Source organism: Vanessa tameamea, chromosome 26 (genome assembly GCF_037043105.1).
Source record: "Vanessa tameamea isolate UH-Manoa-2023 chromosome 26, ilVanTame1 primary haplotype, whole genome shotgun sequence".
Taxonomy (NCBI): domain Eukaryota; kingdom Metazoa; phylum Arthropoda; class Insecta; order Lepidoptera; family Nymphalidae; genus Vanessa; species Vanessa tameamea.
The window spans coordinates 5,345,197-5,351,357 of record NC_087334.1 but is presented as its reverse complement, the minus strand read 5'-3'; positions in this window follow the sequence as shown (position 1 = coordinate 5,351,357).

Genomic DNA, 6,161 nt, shown 5'->3' with positions numbered 1-6,161 from the left:
TGATTAGCGATTTAAAAAAAAAACGAAATCTATTATAATATTCGGAAAAGAGACCACGAATAGAATTTAATCTAAGGAGTTCTTAATATAGCATATTACAAAGAGTTTTAATATTATATTGTTTATCGCAAAATGGCTTATGATAAAATTAGTGTATGCATAATACGGCAAAACGCTTCTTGGAAGCACAAATTATCTCTGGCCAATACTATGCGATCCTTAGCGGTGACTTTGAACTTTAGGCACAGGAAAACCAAAGAGCGGTGCAGGAGTTCTTACAACAATCGTTTTTATATCTATGGTTTAAGGTTCAAAATAAATGCTTGAGTTTTCGTCAACCGCTTCACAAATAAGTTTTATATTCACGTATGCGATTCACAATATGGTCAGTAATTGTTTAATTTAATCGACATTTCGGCGTTCGGTGACAGGTCAACCGTGGGTTTCTTTGGGTTGGTTTGTCTGTGAAACATTAAGCCTTCAATACAAATTCCTATCAAAGACTTTTTATTTCTACCGATTATCAATACAAAAGAGATAGAAATATTAATACGATTTATATTAAACAAGAATATGAAACTCATGCTTATCACGTCATATTGAAATTATATATTAAATACGTTCTTTGAAACGCACTGAAATCTGGTATAAGTTTTAAGTATATTGCCTCAGTAGTCTTTTCTGTTAGGCATTATAAAAAAGCATTCATTTATTAGTAAAGAATGACCACTGATCAACTTTAACATAATTAATCGATTTTAGAATGTTTTAATTGATAAAGCAAACATTTAAAAAGTTTTCACAGATAATGTTCATTGATAAGAATGATTATTATAGATGATCATATTTCGTTTGTAGCGAGAAGTATCTTGTAAACAAATCTGAGTTCGTTTAGTTGCAATGAAATGTCGTTGAAGCGAGTTAGAGGGACAATGTCCTGGTTGTGTCATTCGGGGTCCGTGACCTTTCTGCCGAAATCTAGCTCTCCTACAGGCCTCCATTTATAAAGGATTGGCAGGACATTGTATGACCACTTAAATCAAACCGATTTGTATACGAATTATTACACGAGGTCTAAGCTTGTGACAAATGATAAAAAGTTTTAAATATTTCTAATATGGAATTTGGAACTTAGGGTTTAAATATATAAAATGGGGCCTGTATTAAAATAGGTAGGAATACCTGTAACGGGGTTTTATTTAGTTTCCTGAATTATAAACACAAATTTAGACATTATATCTCAGTTCTACGTATTTCGGTTTTTGATCACGCAATCATCTGTTAAAACTCAAGAGTTTTGACCACTGAACCTTTTCACTTCACATAAATTATATTCGAATACGTAATTTAAAATAAGAACTCACAATAAATTAATTCGTTTAATTTATTTTTTATAAGCATAACTTTCAATTTATTTAATGTATACATTAGTACGTATACTCTATTCTAACAATAACAGAAAAAAAGCCAAATAAATAACATTTGACAGCAAATTGACGCGATATCATTGGTCGAGAGCTTGGTTAATCTATGATATTCCCTATGGATTTGCGGGAAAAAATGGCGTCTCGAACGTCAACGAAAATATTAATCATAAACTCTTAGTGCACAATATAGCTGAGTTATTAGCAAATCGCATGAAATACATAAATTCAAGGTTTGTTTATCTTTTTTCCTTCTTCCATTGGAATAGGCTATAGCTACATAAATAATTTTCCAATTCATAAACTAACTAGCTAACTTTCTGTAGGTGGTAACGTTTGACAAGAAACGGTGACAATCATTGTATAAATATAAGTAAAGGGAAGTTTACAAGACGAAGATCATGGCACTCCTACCACGAAGTCTGCAGATGTATTCAAATTTGCATGTTAACACATAACAATCTTATATACATATATATATAAATGATAATGCTTATTACACAATATATAGATGATAAAAAAGTACAGTTCGAATTCGTTGATTTCCATACAGGATATATAAATTTTATTGTACATAGTTGAATGTATATTTTATTTGAGAGAAAAATAACTACTAAATTTCTCGGTTATTCTTGGTATTAAGCTTGTAATGTAAGTAACATTACATAAATGGTAGCTTTACATAAATTTGAATTCTTTAAAATTACTACAAGGGGTTATAAAAGCAAATTCTAATATTTTGCCTGGTATGTATTTCGAGAATCGTTCGTCTGTGTATTATAAAAAAAAAACACTTTGAAAGTGCGTACATTAATATTAAAATACGAGTTTATCGCTGACAGAAACCAGACATTAAAATAAATAATCTAGAACTGACACGACATTTATGTAATACCTAAAAATAAAGCCGGTCAAGTGCGAGTCGGACTCTCGCATCTTAGTATCCGTACAAAAAATAGTTAATATAAATTTTATATTGTATCATCGACTTCGCTTACTTGGAGAAAAATAATAATCCCGATGGAGAAAAAAAAAATCTTGTCAAGGTTTTTTCTTTAAGCAGTGTAATACTCCTCTCCACCTCCGCTCCTCGAAATGTTCGTAAACTTTTTGGACAATAAAGGAGAAGAGATTGCACCTTTACAAAACGATATAATAATAATAATAATAAATCATTTATTTCAAACTATATGTCCATTTTTTGTTAGTAACAATTATCTTATCCTAGTGTATATAGTTTAATATCTCCAGCGCTATACGAAAAATTTTTGATAATAAATTAATACCATTTTATATTTTCTCATTTTTTAAATGAGAAACAAATATTGCGATAATGAACGAACAAAGGCCGTTCAAATAACTCTTTAACTTACCTAAATATATTAAAAATGACACGTGGGTAAAATTCGCCGATATTTTTTGAAGATAATGATAATTGCAATCATCAACAATAGCATTTCTATTCGTTTGAATTTAACATGTTAATACGAAATTATAAAAGGCTAGAAGATGAGAAAATATACATATTTTAATAGGTTTTACAGATATTACACAGATATATAGATTCAGATACACACCATGCTAAACAACAAGGCGTGAAGAGACATCTTGTGGGCCGGCATGGCGAGGGCGACTAGTGCAGCTTATTCTTGCTGACTGTACTGGTCGTCTTCGCGTTTGGACTCCACTTCCACTTACCATATACCTACCCGAATAGTATAAAAAAAATGCTTGACGTAATAAAACACATCAAGACAGATTTAGGAAGTGTACATAATCGATTCTGTTTTCAAATCTTTTGATTCTAATTGATTTTTTAAAATACCTTTAAACTAGAATACTATTTTAAATCAAGATTCGTTGGAGCAAAATTTGTAATGGGGTATGACCATTGCGACCGAATTTCCCACTGATTCGACCACTATTAAAATGTTGTTCTCCAGTCAAAAAAAGCTATTTTATTAGCTTATATTGGCTGAAGAACACTTATAGTATTCTATATTAGTATTATAAATACGAAAGTAACTCTGTCTGTCAGTCTGTTAGTCTGTCAGTTGCTTTTTCACGGCCAAACTACTGAACCGATTTCAATGAACAACGTTGAACACCAAGCCTTTCTTGGTATTAGACATAGGCTTTTTTAAGTCGAATCCCCGAAAACCAAGCCCCAAAACGTTAGTTAGGATAAAAAGGTGCTCGAATCAATCGAAAAAAGCGTACCGAGGAGTTAATTCTTAAAAAAGATAGATTAAATTTTCTGGAACGAAGATCACTCATAAACGACGGAACAGACGAATGGAAGCCGAAATGTAGGCGCGAACTCCAAAAAAAAATATATATAATTAAAATGTAATCTTCTATAAATATGTTATTGTTAACACGACAGTAATTGTTAAGTTCAACTGATAGCTTTGTTTGTTTTGTTACGTGCCTACTTATTTTTAGATTGCAATTTTTATGATATATATATATATTTAATTTAAATAGGTAGGCATAGTTGCATATGGACCACTTGTGAGCGGTTACAATCGCACTAGGTACATGCAATATTAACCATTCCTTACAACGTCAATACTTAAACTTTGGGAAGATGTTATGTTCCTTTAGATTTGTGGCCGTAGTCGCTTACTCACCTTCCAAATCTGAACCTGTTGCCGTTTACTGGTAGAATATGTTTTGAGTGTATGGTAACTAACGATGTTGATGACTAACTAGTGACGGGCTGACGTCTAATAAACTAAATGTATACATATAATAAAATTGGAGTGTCTGTTTGTGATATTAAAATAACCGCTTTTTAGTAAATGCATATGTATGTATATACATATACCAAATTTTTTTTTTACTGTGGTCTGATTGTTCCGGCTAATCTCTGGAAAGGCTGGACCGATTTTGATGGTAGATACCTGATTTAATAAGGAGTAACTTAGGCTACAGCAATAAGTTTTTTGTTAAATTCAAATGCGCACGAAGTCGCGGGCATAGCTAGTAGTTAATATAACTTTTTTACTTACTTTACATCTTATGGCAATGGTCTGTGGTTAACGTCTAAAATATCTTAATATTTTTTTTTCATCAGATATTAATTAAATAATTTACTTAATGTAATTAATATTAATTTAAAACTTAACAATATATTCATATGAATAACTCGGTCTAGACTCGAACAAAAAATAATTTACCGTTCAAATGTAGAAAAACTAAACTACGGATATTTTTTCACTCGAAAGAGTTACACACGTAGCAAAAAATAGCCTTATTTATCCTTCTTGAATATATTAACTGTTGTTCATAGATTTGTATATTTCTAACAATAAATTAATTTTATCAAAAACGATCTAGATAACATAACGGACGACATTGACTTTCTTAATTGGACGATTTTTATTTAACAGATAAAATAACAAATACTACTGGTGCCAATAAGTATATTCGTAAAATAAAAAAAAAAAACAATATAGAATACTAAAATCTTGTTACAATTAATAATATAATTCTGATCGAACCATTTTAATTATGGTATCCTCTATACAGTGAGATCTTAACAAAAAATCCAATATGACATACATACAATTATTATACCTACTAAAACAACAGTGCAGTACATTTCAAGAAAATTAACTAACAATATGGACTTTACTGCAATCAAAATAAGAGTCACAGGTACACAATACGCGTTGATGACAAGTACTAAATGGGGGGAGATTCAAAAAAATCCCACACGCTTCCCAGGTCATTGGCGTTCGTCCTGTTAGGGTTCCTGGGGTATGAATGACCTTAGAACGCACTAACACACACATCTGACGCGTATGTAGTGCTCTGTCAATCTAAGTACGTATGTACTTAACGTGGAAGTGTGCGTTATTGTATTTGTATTGTGGCGTCACAAAGTCTATAGATGAGTTTGTGATGATAAAAGTAATTGTTTAGCTTAAACATGTGTTTAATATTATAAAAATAAAGTATATTTATAATTATTAATTAATATAACAACATATGTTGGAAACTGGATTTTTATATGACTTAATAATTTGAACAAATTCAAAATTTGTTAAAGTTTCTAAACGTGGAGAGGGGGGAAATATTCATAATTAGTGACGTATGAATACGAGGGAAATTAAAGAAAACAGATATTTAAGCTAACACTAAAGATTTTTTCAATCAAGCTTAAAAATAGATATAACTTATTAATAAACTATTTGATTGTTATTAAACAGCTATAAAATAAATAAATCAATTGTTGCAAGTGCAAAAAAGCGTGGAATAAAAATGGAATATGATGGATGTGGATTATCATATTTTCTATAATAATTTAATTTTTTTTTTCTATAATAGATTGTTAACATTTTCCCAAACCAGGCAAATGTCGAAAAAGATACAGCTTTATTAAAATAATTAAAGCATAAACAATCGAAAAAACGTATTTAATTTATCACCGAATTTAACATGGTTACACAGATAATAAAGACACAAATTAAATAGCTGGCATTTCATGATAAAACATATTATACAAATAATTAAAGTAACTTATCATGAATAAATACCTAATTAGTGCACCTAAGTGTTATCAAAAAAAATTGACGCTTAAATTTAAATAAAGAGAGTCGATTTTAAAACACATTAAAAATGTATGTACAATGATTGAATCTCCTTGTGAGCTAACGTTTGAGTTTGATTCCATTGACATGATCAGTTTAAAAAGAAAAGGTGATGACGTATCAGTGAAATTTAAATTAG